General features: G+C 39.6%; 1 protein-coding gene across 2 annotated transcripts in view; it reads left to right on the top strand.

Annotated features, from left to right (window-relative positions):
• Positions 1-16958, top strand: part of LUZP2 (leucine zipper protein 2) — a 462834-nt gene that overhangs the window by 371631 nt on the left and 74245 nt on the right. The gene's annotated exons all lie outside the window — the stretch shown is intronic.

The following is a 16958-nucleotide window of genomic DNA, read 5'->3' as shown; positions in this document are numbered from 1 at the left end:
CCTCCACCACACTCCGGGGCAGAGAGTTCCACTGCTGAATGGCTCTCACAGCCAGGAAGTTCTTCCTCATGTTCAGATGGAATCTCCTTTCTTGTAGTTTGAAGCCATTGTTCCTTGTCCTAATCTCCATGGAAGCAGTAAACAAGCTTGCTCCCTCCTCCCTGTGGCTTCCTCTCACATATTTATACATGGCTATCATATCTCCTCTCATCCTTCTCTTCTTCAGGCTAAACATGCCCAGCTCCTTAAGCTGCTCCTCATAGGGCTTGTTCTCCAGACCTTTGATCATTTTAGTCACCCTCCTCTGGACACATTCCAGCTTGTCAATATCTCTCTTGAATTGTGGTGCCCAGAATTGGACACAATATTCCAGATGTGGTCCAACCAAAGCAGAATAGAGGGGCAGCATTACTTCCCTAGATCTAGACACTATGCTCCTATTGATGCAGGCCAAAATCTCATTGGCTTTTTTTGCCACCACATCACATTGTTGGCTCATGTTTAACTTGTTGTCCACAAGGACTCCAAGATCTTTTTCACACATACTGCTCTCGAACCAGGCATTGTCCCCCATTCTGTATCTTTGCATTTCATTTTTTCTGCCAAAGTGGAGTATCTTGCATTTGTCACCGTTGAACTTCATTTTGTTAGCTTTGGCCCAACTCTCTAATCTGTCAAGTTCGTTTTGAATTTTGCTTCTGTCCTCTGGAGTATTGACTATCCCTCCAAATTTGGTGTCATCTGCAAACTTGATGATCATGCCTTCTACCATAGAATAGCACTAAGGGACCTACAGTGGTTTGTAAACACTTTGGGAGGGAATATTTTTGGAATATGGATAAACAAAACCATAAGGGGGTCATACTGTATGTAAAATGGGGGGAAAGGAACATCTTTTCAGCAAAATATTTTGCCTCCTTTCAACTGTGATGCATAAATCAACTTTCATTATATTGATATGACCAAAAAGTGACATAACATTATAAATTGAAATAGAAACAGAAATACATTTTAAATTGCAATAAGTGTTAGTCCACAACTGAGTCACAGAGGAGCCTGGAAAAATCTAAAAGAATAGTATAAGAACAGGGAAAATAAAGAATCCTCCCTTTAATAAAAATACATGATGAAATAAAGCTTGTAGATGTAAGTGTGCTGCTCCACTGATTTCACTTGGATCTTATGAATGGACATGAGAGCACTCAAGCATATGGAGTTAGCACCGTCAGCGATGGCTAATCCTGATCATTTTTTTCAAAGAAGAAATGAACTCACTCGACAGAACAACTACTACTCTCACACATTCAGTCTGTAAATGGGCAGCTTTCATGAACCATAGCATGGAGCCCCCGGTGGCACAGTGGGTTAAACCCCTGTGCCCGGAAGACTGAAGACCGACAGGTCACAGCTTCAAATCCGGAGAGAGGCAGATGAGTGCCCTCTATCAGCTCCAGCTCCTCATGGGGGATATGAGAGAAGCCTCCCACAAGGATGATAAAAACATCAAAAAAAATCATCCGGGCGTCCCCTGGGCAACATCCTTGCAGACGGCCAATTCTCTCACACCAGGAGCGACTTGCAGCTTCTCAGGTCGCTACAGACATGACAAAAAAAAATGAACCATAGCCATAGGTACTTGAGTGACTTGTGCTTGCATTGTGTCATTTTTTTGATTTGAATATGTTTTAAATCATTTTTGTGGATATTAACTGTTAATTTTAATTAATACTATTGCTATTTAATTCTGTTTTAATGGTTGCATATTTTTTTATTTAAAATTATATTGAAATGCTTTTAATGTACACTGCTTTGAGTCCTTTGTGGAGAGGGGAAAAGGTATAAATAACCAACATAACCTTATCTATAATCATAATCATAGATGTACCCTAATGAGACGATGAATAGAAAGTCAGCATTGGTTTCAGGCTCAAGGACGAAATTGCAGTTAGTATTTAAAACTAAAAAGTTAATTTTCATCTTTTAAAGATCACAGTAATTTGAGGTACAGCATGAACTGGTATTTGAACCATGTTCCTCCTCTGTCAGTTACTGAACCTACACTCCCAATAACTATAATTCATACTTGACAAACATAGCAAAAGTCATTGCAGGGGGGAGGTACTCTTTTGATGGCCTTTATGATTGAAGACCAGGAAGCTTTATGTGTGGCACAAAACATCAAAAAAATCATATGGGCATCCCCTGGGCAATGTCCTTGCAGACGGCCAACTCTCTCACACTAGAAGCGACTTGCAGCTTCTCAAGTCACTCCTGACACAACAACAACAAAAAAACTTAGAAAGGACTTCTACGACAAAATAAAAAGAGAGGCAGGGAAAAGAAGAGGGAGGAACAGACAAGGAAGAAACTCCCCGGGAAGACAGGATGACCAGGACAGATTGAGAGGACAAACAGAATGGACAACGAGGACAACAACAGAAGGAACCATAGAAGGAGAGAGGTCAAAAAGGACAGAAGAAGCAAAAAATGAAGAAGAAGAGCGAACTGAGGAAGAAGAAGAGGAGTATGGAGAATCGGAGAGGGAGGAGGGAGAGCAGGAGGAAGGCCTACAAAAAGAAGAATGTATGGAGAATTAAAAATCTATTCAAATAATATTAATGGGATTAAATAAAATATTTAATAGACTAAAAAAAGAAAAGTATCATGTTATTGCCCTACAAGAAACTCACATAACACATAAACACGTAGCACATCTCATTAACAAAAAATTGGGAAGAGTCTTTTATGTTTCAGCAAGTGAAAAGAAAAGAGGGGTGGCAACATACATAGACACAAATATCCCGGCAACTCTAGCATTTAAAGATGATGAGGGAAGATTCTTAGGAGTCAACATCACGATCCAAGGAAAATTTTTTGTTAATCTGCAATATTTATGCCCCTAACGACTTCAAAACAGCATTCTCAGAGAAGTTAAAAAAACAATTAGACACCCAACCATTCGACCAACTTCTAATATTAGGGGACTTCAACGGAGTAATAGACAGCAAATTAGACAGAAGCAAAAATACAAAACAGAAGGGAAATAGAATTTCGATTAGTGGAAACCTACCAAAATCAATTCTAAATTGGAAAGGCAAATACAGATTACAAGACATTTGGAGATTAAAACATGAAAAAGAAACAGATTACACCTTCTATTCAGACAGATTTAGAAGTTGGTCTAAAATAGATATGATATGGATATCAAATTCTCTAACAATAAGTGTAAAAGAAATAAACATATTACCGAGAATGGAGTCAGATCACTGTCCATTAGTAATGAAGATGCAAATATCCAAATCGACAAGAAGATGGAGATTAGATGAAAATTTATTGAAAAAAGAAGATGATATAGAAAACAATAGAAAGAAATTAAAGGAGTTTTTTTGAAATAAACGACAAAGAAGAAACCCACCTGTATACGATTTGGGAGGCCAGCAAAGTTGTAATGCGGGGTAACTTTATTCAACAAAAAGCAAGAAAGAATAAAATGAAAAGACAAGAATGGGAAGCAATTATGGAAGAAATTAAACAGGAGGAAGAAAATTTAAAGAAGAACCCACGGAACAACAAAAGTACGGACAAACTCAAGCTACTACACAAACAAAGAGAACATTTAGAATTAGAAGAGAGAGCAAAGGAACTAAAATACCTGAAGCAAAATCATTTTATGAACGCAAATAAGCCAGGGAAGTGGCTAGCAAGGAAATTGAGAAGGAAAAGAGAAGCAACATTTGTGACAAAATTGAAAGAAGAAGATAAAATATATACTCAAGAAGAGGAAATAAAAAGGCAATTTAAGGAATATTATAAAAATCTATATAAAAACGACGAGATAGATAAAGAAAAGATTTCAAGATATCTAGGAGAAAGAAAAATAGAAAGAATATCAGAAGAAGAAAGGGAAGACCTGAATAGGGAATTCCTAGACCTGGAGATAAAAGAAGCAATTAAAAATCTGAAAATAGAAAAGGCCCCAGGCCCTGATGGTTTTTCAGCCATTTACTATAAAACATTTCAAGAAGAATTAACACCCTACTTAAAAAAAAATTATGAATACAATCAGAGAAACCAAGACCATCCCAAATTCATGGAGACAAGCAAACATATCGGTGCTACATAAAGAAAACTCCGACCCTGAAAAAGTTAGGAATTATAGGCCTATATCACTTCTAAATTTAGACTACAAAATATTCAGTTTTATAATCGCGGAGAGACTAAAGAAATTACTGATAAAAAGAATCAAAGAAGAACAATCTGGCTTCCTCCCAAATAGACAACAGAAAGAAAACGTTAGAACAATAATAGACCTGATTGAATAATATGATATTAATAATAATAAAAAGTAATGCTACTAGCCCTTGACGCGGAGAAAGCCTTCGATAAGGTAAACTGGGACTTTTTTAAAGTGCTCATGCGAGAAATGGATATAGGACATCATTTTCAAAATATGATAAATGCAATATATGAGAAACAAGAGGCCAAAATTTGGATTAATGGGCAAGAAACGGAGAAAATAGAAATAGAGAAAGGGACTAGACAAGGATGTCCCCTATCCCCGCTAATATTTATTCTGTCATTAGAGGTCTTATTAGATAAAATCAAAGAAGATAAGGAATTGGAAGGTGCAAAAATTCAGGGTCAGGACTTCAAATTAAGGGCATATGCTGATGACATCATCTGCGTAATAGAAAAACCTGAGAAAAAATTAGGAAAATGGATACAAACAATAAATGAATTTGGTGAGGTGGCGGGCTTCAAATTAAATCTGGATAAAACAAAAGCATTGACAAAGAATATCACACAAAAAGAAAGGGATAAACTGGGAAGAGATTGGAATATCCAGGTGGTAACCAAGTTGAAATATCTAGGAATAACACTGACTGCTAAAAATTTGCAATTATTACAGAACAACTATATAGAAGGATGGAAAAAAATGAAAAAAGAAATGGAAAGTTGGAAAAATATGAATTTGTCACTATTAGGAAGAATCGCTAGTATAAAAATGAAAATATTGCCTAAATTTATCTTCCTCTTCCAGAATTTACCAATAATTAGAAATCAAACTTTACTAAAAGAATGGAACAAAGAGATAATGAAATTTATTTGGCAAGGCAAAAAAGCAAGAATTAATTTTAAAAATATGACTGAAGATACAAAAAGGGGAGGTTTTGCAGTTCCTGACCTAAGGTCATACTTCGAAGCGAGTGCACTAATGTGGGTGAAGGACTGGGTGGAATTGAAGAAGGAGAAATTGCTTACCCTAGAAGGAATCGAATTAAGAACCGGTTGGCACCACTATCTGTGGTACGGAGATCCAAAGAAAGAAGAAAAATTTGGGAATCATTTCATTGGATCCACAATCATAAAAAGTTGGCAGAAATATAAATTAAAAATATGTGAAAAAACTCCATTATGGCTCTCCCCTCTGGAGGCCAACCAAAGAAGAGAAATGGGATGGAATAATTGGCCGAGTTATAAAGAATTATTGAAAAAAGGACAAGACGAGATGGTACTGAAGACGCAACAAGAAATGAATGCGATAAACAAAAAGATATCATGGTTCCAATACAGACAAATAACAGAGTGTTTTAAGAAAGATAGAAGACAAGGGTTCCAGGAACAAGAGACCTTCTGGGATAAGATACTAAAAACCAATAGAAAGATAATAACAAAGCTGTATAGGAAACTTAGGGAATGGAACTCAGAAAAGGATGGAGAGAAAAAATATATGAAAAGATGGAATGAAAATCTGGGCAAAACAATTAAGAAAGAAGATTGGGAAAAGATTTGGAAAACAAAGATTAAATATACCTACGCAATAGATCTGAAAGAAAATTGGCTGAAAGTGGCACATAGATGGTATTTGACCCCTAAAAAATTAAATAATTCATATAAAAATTTAAATATTAAATGCTGGAAGTGTGGGAGGATGGATGGTACTTATTACCATATGTGGTGGTCATGCCCAAAAGCACAAACATATTGGAGAAAAATCTATAAAATAACACAGGAAATCTTAAATGTAAAATTATTATTTGAACCAGAAATATTCTTGTTAGGAATAATTGATGCAAAAATAGAAAGAAACACAGATAAACTCCTCTTCTTAATGAATACTGCGGCAAGAATGTGCTATGCGAAATTGTGGAAGAAGGAAGAAACCCCTGAAATAAAGGACTGGATTGAGAAAGTATTGGACATCAAAAATATGGATAGATTAACATATCTAATAACTAAAAGTAAAGGAACCCCGATAAAAGAAACTGATTGGACAAGAGTGATAAATTATACGGACCAAATAAGTAATAATACAGAAAAATAAGTAGAAGAGAGAATGGTAAAGAGACCAAGGATAAAAGAAGGAAAAGGAACATCCACTTGGAAGATATGAAGGAAGTCAACGAGAGAGACATTTCCATCTGTCTCCAACCTATTATTTGTTTTTCTTTCACTCTATCTCTTTTTCTTTCTTCTTTTCTTCCACACTTTTCTCTATATCTTCTATCTCCTTCCCTTCCCCCCCTCTTCCTTTTCTTTTCTTTTTCTTTTTCTCATATGTTTTTTTTTGTAACACAAAGAAAATTTTCAATAAAGATTATTAATAAAAAAAACTTAGAAAGGAATGTGGTCATTACTAATAGTCAACATGGATTTATCAAAACAAATCATGACAGACTAATCTGATCACTTTTTTTCAATAGAGTTACAAGCTGGGTAGATGCAGGGAACATCGTGAATGTAAAATATCTGGATTTCAGTAAGGCTAGAAGGTCCCCCATGACCGTCTAGCAAACAAAGTAGTCAAATGTGGGCTAGGCAAAACTATGGTTAGGTGGATCTGTAATTGGTTAAGTGAACTAATCCAATGCTTCCTTTTCATTCTAGAAAGAAGTGATGAATGGAGTGCCACAGGGTTCTGTCCTGGGCCCGGTCCTGTTCAACATCTTTATTAATGACTTAGATGAAGGCTTAGAAGGCAAGATCACCAAGTTTGCAGATGACACCAAATTGGGAGGGATAGCTAAAACTCCAGAAGACAGGAGAAGAATTCAAAATGGTCTTAACAGATTCGAGAGATGGGCCAAAAGTAACAAAACGAAGTTCAACAGTGACAAATGCAAAATACTCCACTTAGGCAGCAAAAATGAAATGCAAAGATACAAAACCGGGGAAGCAGTACGTGTGAAAAAAGATCTTGGAGTCTTTGTGGACAATAAATTAAACATGAGTCAACAATATCATGCAGCAAAAAAAAAAAATCCAATGGGATTTTGGCCTGCATAATAGGAGTATAGTGTCTAGATTCAGGGAAGTCATGCTCCCCATGCTCTATTCTGCCTTGGTCAGACCACACCTGGAATACTGTGTCCAATTCTGGGCAAGAGAATTTAAGAGAGATGTTGCACAAGTTGGAATTTGTCCAGAGGAGGGTTTGGGGAACAAGCCCTATGAGGAGCACCTTAAAGAGCAGGATATGTTTAGCCTAAAGGCTGAGAGGAGACATGATGACCATGTATAAATATGTGAGGGGAAGTCATAGGGAGTAGGGAGCAAACTTGTTTTCTGCTGCCCTGGAGACTAGGGCACGGAACAATGGCGTCAAAGTACAGGAAAGGAAATTACATCTGAATATGAGGAAGAACTTCCTAACTATGAGAGCTGTTCAGCAGTGGAACTCTCTGCCCCAGAGAGTGGTGGAGGTTCCTTCTTTGGAGGCTTTTAAGTAGAAGCTGGATGGCCATCTGTCAGGGGTACTTTGAATGCAATTTCCCTGCTTCTTGGCAGGGGGTTGGACTGGATGGCCCATGAGGCCTCTTCCAACTCTATGAATCTATTATTCTACTTTGGTGTACATCTTTGCACCCCTTTTAATGAAGGGTGGAGTTATGTAATGTTTTCTAATAAGTTAAGTATACTCAAAGAAGTTGCAGTTCAAAAAATGTGTAAAAGGCAACAGGAGGAAGATGCCATATACAGATATGTTTCTCAGAAATTATGGAAACCTGACAATCAAAACAACTAATGACCAATGAGCTATACCAAGGTCCTTCTGATTCTGTATTTACTTCTCTGATGAGAGGTATGAATAAATACCCCAATTAAGTTTGTAAAGTAGTTTAATAGCCAATAAACCAGGGATGGAAATAGATATTGTGAGACTGAATTTCCAAGAAGCCGTTATTGACATGACCAATGACATGGAAGAGTGGGTTGCAAACTAGTAACCCACCCTTCCATGTCCCATCCCTTCAATAAATGAGAGCAGTGCTAGGGGCAAAAACGTGGCATTCACTAAGCAATAGAGTTACTTGATAGCAGTAGTTATGCTTATTATTTATAAGACTTCATTTGTCTTAGTATTGTCTGCCACAGGAAAATTGAAGATGGCTGTAAGAAATGAAAACAGATTTCATTTCAAATTATTTCTGGTTGTGTTTTGTAGTTCACTGAAAGAGAGAGGATTACAGTTTTGGGACTTTCAAATAGAGAAAAAATATATAATATCATAAAACCTTAATTATACAGTGTATCAAGATCACGTTTTCACAAAGCAAAGGTAAGACGTATTGGAAAACTGGAATTTTTTGTTATCAAGGCTTTACAAGAAATTCAACTCAATACCTACAAGTGGAAAGGCCTTAAATACTTCTTTGACTAAAAAAATTACTTAGCAATGGAGTGGTAAGTTAAGGAAGATCAAGACTAAGGTATAGGGAGTCTTTATGTTAGGGAATTTAAGTCCAAACCCCTAAAACCAAGGGAAGTATTGAGGGGAAAGTTGTTGGCCATCAGGGTTTTTCCCCCTACTGAAAAACAGTATGAAGAATTTGTATTAACAATGCAAATTTATTAACAAATGCACTTTGGAGGCTAAGTTCCATAATCTTTTATCATCTTTTTAGTATACTGTTATGTAATTCATTTCTTATTTCATTTCTCTTTATTTATTTATTATTTGCTTCATTTATACCCAAGCTTTCTCACCCCGTAGGGGATTCAAGACGACTTACAACTCTGACAAGATTCAATGCTGCTTAAAAACATAACAAAAAAACATATCCCATGTTTATGTCAAAATGCTATTGAAAGCTTTTACTGAAAGTTTTATTTTTTCTGATTATGTATAAATTGTCGTCATGGCTGTGTTTTCTTTTTTCGTCATGCTAGTAACCTTGGGGTGGGAGGTTGGAGATTATGTGAATTCATATTACAGCTGAACAGTCAGTGAACAGTTAGTTTGTGCAGTATGGGTAAAATGTGATCTGTTTTGGTATCCCAGATTTCGGTGGGGGTCCCAATCTGTTTTCTCGGAGCCTCCCGAATTCAGGAGGACAGAAATCCCTTTTTGATCCAGGAAACCAAAAGTTTCATTTTCTATCTGGCCTATTGGCTGCAATGGGGGAGACTTCCTAGGCCTCCTTTCCTATCATTTTAGGCATCATTTGTCCTTATACCCTTCATTAACACCTAGATTACAAGCATAAGAGTTAAGATACTACTCTTTCTGCAGTCCTTTCCCTTCTGTTGGTAGAGGACACCTGGGTTTAAAGAAAGGTCTTAAGAAACCTCGCTTCCTGTGATACTTTCCCTTCGATCTGTAGAGTAGCCCTGGGTTTAAAGGAAGGACTTAAGGAACCTCACTTCCTTTGATCCTTTTCCTTCAACCTGTAGAAATTGGCAGTGGAGTCCATGCCATAACGGGCTTCCAACACAGTCAAACCAACCAAATAAGTCAAAGGCAAATGTCCATAATGAATCCGTGCACAAGCCTAGTGAACAACACTTGCATATGTACTGGTATTTCCTTTTAGATATGATGATGTGCAGAGAAAGATCCATTTTTTTCTTTTTTCTGTATCCAAGGAGCTGAAAATATGCTGGTATAGTTTTAAGCTTTCCCTCGGTGCTTGTTCTTCATGTGAATGTGACATATCAGAATAAGTCTTTGTCAGCTTCAACTTCTGTTAGTCCTTGCTCTTTCAAGGCTAAGAACTAATATGAACAGACATAAATCTAATTCAATGTAATTTTAAAAGCAGCACAGTTGCTTTCTCTTCAATCCAAAAAAGGTTTCTCTGCTCAGCACCTATCATATTACAGTGAGAATGAGCAGATATAAGTAGTTCTGATTTCCTTTATATTTATATTGTGTGGAGGATGATAATCCTATATTCGGTTTATTTGTTTCAAACTTATTTTGATGTGGTTTTAGAATGTAATAAAATATCTAATTTCCTAAACTCCTTTTCATATTAGTGAAAAGAGTCTGACATGCTTTAATATTACTTTTACTCTGAATCTTCTAGCTTTTATTGATTTTTTAAAGGCAGGATCCATACCTACCTTGATTCTGGTGTTATTGGAACACATTATAGTCATCTGTTTTCTTTTATGCTTAATGTGGCTTTTAAAAATCTACTTTTTACAATGCAGTTTTAGGAAAGAAATTGTTTTTTTAACATGTGTGCCTTGTGCCCCAAATTTGGATTGGAGTAAAATTAGGGGATTGGGTGATTTTGGGTAGGACATGTTGGTGGGTGGTTAGGTAGTGGTCCAGCAAACCTGGTCTCACCAACATTTTCAAATGTTGATTTTCAAAGTTGTGAAACTCTTTGATCACTAAAAAAACATGTGCTAATATTTTTGAATATTTATTACTTAATTACATTCTGTTACATGAGTTTCTCATTGGGACACATGTTGTAAGGGGATCAGGTGTGAGGAGGTAGGGAAGGTGTGGCACTGGATATTGGGGAAAGAGGGGTGCAATTAGATCAGATAGGGGAGGGAGAACTGTCTGTACCTGCAGATTTCCTTGTAAATACAGATAGTTTAGATTTATTTGAAAGTGAATCAATGTTACTCCAGTTTTTTATAATGTTAGTGAGGGGTCCTTTAGGGTGAATTAGCTGGGGCAGGGGATTCAGATTTGGAGATGTAGGCTCTGTGTGAAGGAGAAAGGATGAAAGGAGTTCATCTTATTTCCAAATGAAATGAAATACAATCAAAACCACACCAGCAGGGAGAAAGGGTTGAAGAGAAAGATAACCCAATTTAGGCTACAGTATTGAAAGTCCCAGTATTGGGGGATGGGAAGAGAGACTGAACAGGGAAGTAATCCAAAGAGAATGGAAGGTGAGATTGAAAGGCAACCAAGAAAAGCAGGTTTATGCATGCCAAGAAGACAAAAATGCAGTTACTGTGATCATGTGAGTTAAATAATCAAAATGTTAAAAAGTGGACATGCCAACAATGTCCTTTTGTACTGAACTGAGTCCAGGAAGGGGGCTATTTAGCTTTTAAGACCTATTTGAATTTGGATTTAAATGTGTGAGTTTGACATAAGCAGGGACCAACCAGAGCAGATGATGCTCACTGGATCTGAGATATGTTCCTCATAGGAATTCAGCCTCAGAAATTTAATATATGTGACATAGTTTCTTAATACCATGCATTCCATCTCTGCATTTCATGCCTCTCACCAATTTGCCAAAGCTACATATTAATGGCTGAGAAGGTCTCCCTTCATATAGTTCTGTAAAGCAAATATGAAAGTCAGACATCTGGATGGTGGCATCTTTGGGAAAAATTAGCAATAAGCTCTTGCAATTGCATGTTTGGAAATATTTAGCCAAAAGCCCTAAACGTTATCCTTTATGACTTAGAAGTTTAAGACTTGCAGAGCAATTCATGAGCTAAAAATGTTTGATGCCTCGTAAAAAATTCTTATAGCTTAGATAACCATCTGTTCCAATGTCCTTTCCCTCTTCTCCTATACACCATAAAGCTATTGAAATTTGCAAATAGGACAATTACATTAATAGCCATTTTGGTGCTTTGTATGCTGTAACTTTTATTTTTGAACTCAGGATTATGTCTGTATTCAGAAATAATAAGGTGGCACCAAGAGATTTCTCTCAGACAGAGGTAATACCTTCATTGTGTTAACATTATATTCAATAGTAATAGTAGTATGGATCTCACTAATGCAACTCAAGAAAGGTAATCTTTGTCCATCCCCGAGTCTGAATGCAGTGCATTATGTGATGCTGCTCTCTGCCCAAGTCTTTAAGGAGGTACCATTTTAGATTTCCGCTTCCCCAGTTGCATGGTATAAAAGGACCTTGATCAGCTATCACAGAGATCCCACCGAATGCCACCAGAATATAAGGATACCCTGGTAGCTATTAGGGACATCCCACTATGTGCCTCCAAATTACATAGACATCTGCCCTTAACAATGACCACCTATGAAGGGACAGTAGCTAGAATTTACCTCAGGCACATTGAGGTACAAGATAGAACAAAAAAAAAGCCAAACTGCAAGCCTTGGCTCCAATTGGCGAGGCCTTGAGGAAAATAGTGCCCAAGCACACCCTCACTAATAGATAGCAACACAGTGGGGGAGTTGCCACTGTTTATTATATTTTGCCTTTGCCCCTTTTCATTATTTATTAAAGTTTACTTCCGCTACCACCAATTATATTATTCCCACAGGCCACCTCCTTTATTGAAATGTATGAAAGGCACACAGAGACTTCAGCTGGAATTAAGACAGGAAAATATTGTTTATTTTGAATGGACAGTAAGCGTAATGGTTGCAAAATATCTTATCAGGCTCTTCTCGGTTACAGAGATGGTAATTTAAAATTCAATGGCTTTAAAACAAGTTCCACACCTAAAACTTCAAACAGATATCTTAAAAAAAATCTTAAATTCTTTTTCTCTTAGGGCAGTTCCTGTGCTGAGTATCTCTGGCATTGAAAGTGTTGGCCTGGTGTGGGATTCCTGTGAGAGCATAGCCTTTCTGCTGGTGTACCGTGTGCCTAGCGCACCAGCAGACAGCCTATCCCAACTGCTTGAGACTGTGTCGGAGTGGTCCTTGAGGTTCCCCAGACTTATCATCTTGGGAGATTTCAATGTCCACGCTGATGCAGACTCTTGTTCATTAGCGGCTATGGACCTAGTGTCTACCATGGAGACTCTAGCACTCTCGCTTTGTAGTACTGGGCCCACGCATCGGGCGGGACACACACTAGATTTGATTTTCAGTGCAGGAATTCAAGTGACCCAAGCCTCCACAATAGAGGTTACATAGACGGATCACTGCGCCCTGAGAGCCCGGTTGGAGCATGCCTACCCACGCTGCAAGGGCGCCGAGCCAATTTGGGCTCGCCCAAGGAGACTTATGGAACCCAGTAGGTTCCGGAATGCTCTGAGGGATCTGGAGCCTGCCAGCGACTCGATCGATGTGCAGGTGGACACATGGAACATCAGGCTATCCAATGCACTCGACGAGATCGCCCCTAGACGCCCTCTCAGACCCTGCCGAAAACGGACTCCTTGGTTCACTGAGGAACTTCGACTGATGAAGCGGGAAAAGAGATGGCTGGAGGGCGTGTGGCAAGAACTCCGTGATGGAGCATCGAGATCAGCTTATGTGGCATTTAGGGAGTCCTATGAGCATGCTATCACCGAGGCAAAGCGAGTATATTATGCTTCTTTGATAGCGTCTGCTAGCTCACACCCAGCAAAAGTGTTCAAAATAATTCGATCTCTAATGACGGTTCCTACTGTTCCAAAAAGTGGTGATCAGGCCCCTTCAGCCGAGGTTTTTCAGAGCTATTTTGCAGACAAGATCTTGCTATTTCGCCGGGACCTCCCCGCCACAATTGATACAGTGAGAGAACTTGAGACTCCGTGGCCACTTGCTGGGCCCATCCTCAACCGGTTCATCCCGCTGGACACAGGGGCTGTCAATAGGCTCATAGCTGCAGCTAGACCGACCACCTGCTCCCTTGATCCGTGTCCCTCTTGGTTGGTGAAATCCTGCTTGGAGGGATTACACGACCCTTTGTTGAAGATTATAAACAGCTCCCTTGAGCAAGGAGTTTTTCCAGAGGGTTTAAAAGAGGTGGTGGTCTCTGCCCTGCTGAAGAAACCAGACTTAGATTGTTCGGTTCCCTCCAGTTACCGCCCAGTTTCGAATCTCTCGTTCCTGGGCAAGGTGATTGAGAGGGCAGCAGCGGAGCAGTTGCAGCAATTCCTAGATGACACAGCTGGACTAGATCCCTTCCAGTCCGGCTTCCGTGCGGGGCACGGGACAGAGACTGTGCTGGTCTCCATCACGGATCACCTTCGAAGCCAGCTTGACCAGGGCGGGTCAGCGCTGCTTGTGTTATTGGATCTCACAGCAGCATTTGACACAGTCGACCACAATCTTTTGACCCACCGCCTTGCTGTTTCTGGAGTCAGGGGAACAGCTTTAAACTGGCTGTCCTCCTTTTTTCACAACCATGGACAGCGAGTGGAGAGGGGAGGCCTGGTCTTTGAGAGGTCCCCTCTGTCTTGTGGGGTTCCTCAGGGGGCCATTCCCTCCCCTCTGTTGTTTAACATCTATATGCGACCACTTTCTCAGCTGGTTCGAAGTTTTGGGCTTGAGTGTTATCAGTATGCTGATGACACTCAGCTGGTGCTGAAGATGGAAGGCCGACCGGACTCTGTACCCGATTGTTTCCATCAGTGCCTCGAGGCCGTTACTGGATGGCTGTGTGCCAGCAGGTTGAGGGTAAATCCAGCAAAGACGGATATCCTATGGCTGGGTCGACCAGGCAGTGGGGAGTCGCCCTAGGGCTGAGAACAGCGGTCAACAAATGCAGTAAATAAATAAATAAATAAATATCCAGCTGTCTACCCTGGATGGTGAGGCGCTATGCCCATCATCATTGGTAAAGAGTCTGGGAGTCCTTTTGGACCCTCTGCTGACGATGGAGGCCCAGGTATCCGCCGTTAGCAGAACCGCCTTTTTTCATCTGCGGCAGGCCAGAGGGCTGGCCCCCTACCTGTCCAGGGACGACCTAGCTACAGTGATCCAGGTCATCTCAAGACTAAACTACTGTAACGCCCTCTACATTGGCCTTCCTCTGTCGGTGATCCGGAAGCTCAAGTTGGTACAAAACGCAGCTGCTCGGCTTCTTGCGGGAATTCCGATGAGATGCCATATAACCCCAATCTTACTACAGCTGCATTGGTTACCAATTGAGCACCAGATCACTTTCAGAGTGATGGTACTCACCTTTAAGGCCTTGCATGGTCTGGGGCCGATGTACCTGAGGGACCGCCTCACCCCCTACCAACCCCAGAGATCCCTCCGTTCTGAGGACCAAGTCCCCAGTGTCAAGACCTTGCGTCTAACAGCAACCAGACGCAGAGCCTTCACAGCAGTGGCACCATCACTCTGGAATACTCTGCCACCTGAAGTCCTTGCCTTGCGGGACTTACCAGCTTTCTGCAGGGCATGTAAGACATTAGGGCTGGGCGGTTTCGTTCGTTAATTTCGTAATTTGTTATTAATTCATATTTAAATTAGCTTACGATCCGATATTGAGCCATGCAGGAATAGTGTGAGGAGTAATTAAAAATCGAAACAATTTTTCCAATTTATTTTGTATTGTTTCGTAATTGTTTCGTAATTATTTCCGTATGTCTGGTGCAAGTTTTATAGTTGTTGTTTGTTTTATCAGTGATAAAAAAATAAATTATCACACCAACAGTCAACAACAGAGGGAGGGGGAAGCTTCAGAAGTTCCCCCTGTCCCATTTGGAGGTTTTTTTTTAGCATATTGCACAATCGCGTCCGCCATTAACGAATCGATTCGAAATTAACGAAATTTCATAAATAACAAAATTTTGAAATCTCAAAATTTCGGAAGTATTTAGAATTTGGAAACGCTAGCGCCCCCTGGAAATGAATCGAGTTTAGAAACAATTTTTTCCGTGGTTACCCAGCTCTATAAGACATACCTGTTTCGACAGGCTTTTAATGTTTGATATTGCCGTTTTTAAACTGATTTAAATTGCTTTTAAATTTTGTTAGATTTTATCCATTCTTGTAAGCCGCTCTGAGCCCCAGGGGAGTGGCAGCATATAAGTCCAAATAATAAATTAAATAAATAAATAAATAAAAACTCCCTTCCTTCACAGCACTCTAAACTTTAGAGGCTTATTAACTATACTTCCTCAAAGAGGTAACTATTAAAACTGCAAGCAGTTCCCAATTCACTCTTCCCTCTCCCTTGACCACTACACATCATTTCTCTTCACTCTCCACACCCTAGCTAATTCTAAAAAGGGCTGCTGTCTTCTTGCTTCAGCTCCCACTCCACTCATCTTCTTTCACTCAGCCTTTTCCCTGCAATTTTTAACAGCCAATCAGGCTGTACCTCTGGCCTTAGAGACTGCCTGATTACTCCACAGCCTCAGCTATACTTGGCTTCAGCAAGCTGTGGGCCTGGCTTCTGCCTTTAAAACCAACCTTTTATACAGCAACCCGTTCACACCAACCCTTCGGGGTAGGCCAGTCCATTACACACGGGGTTTAGATATATGATCCTGTATAAGCCTCACTTGCATCCAGGGAAACCCCCTTCTCCATTCGAACTCCCAAGAGTGATGGGGAGGGGGGGGGGGGGTTGTGGGAAGCCTTTTTATCTTTAAACTGCAAGGCTATTCAATGCTAATCAATGTGACCATTTGCAACATTAACACATGCCTCAAGCAGAAAAGAGTTCTTTCTCCCACCCGTGACATTCTACAGATATATAAGCCTCACTTGCCTAGTTTCCAACAGCTCCCTCAACCTCTGAGGATGCCTGCCATAGATGTGGGCGAAACACCAGGATGCTTCTGGAACATGGCCATACAGCCTGGAAAACTCATAGCAACCCAGTGATTCTGGCCAATCAGTCTAGTAACAATCAGTCTAGTAAATCCAATTTCCGAATATTGTTTTAGGAGCAACAAAAAAAACCAACCCTTCATTCTGACATAACCACTACTACCTGCTTTTAGTCCTACATGATGACAAAATAGCAAATGTTTGTTTTTTGAGCAGGTTTGAAATGTTGGCTTTTGGTTCATAAAGATGCATGCAGCTTTATGGACACAAAGCATGT

Source organism: Anolis sagrei, chromosome 1 (genome assembly GCF_037176765.1).
Source record: "Anolis sagrei isolate rAnoSag1 chromosome 1, rAnoSag1.mat, whole genome shotgun sequence".
NCBI lineage: Eukaryota > Metazoa > Chordata > Lepidosauria > Squamata > Dactyloidae > Anolis > Anolis sagrei.
This window is presented reverse-complemented; position numbering and strand designations above follow the sequence as displayed.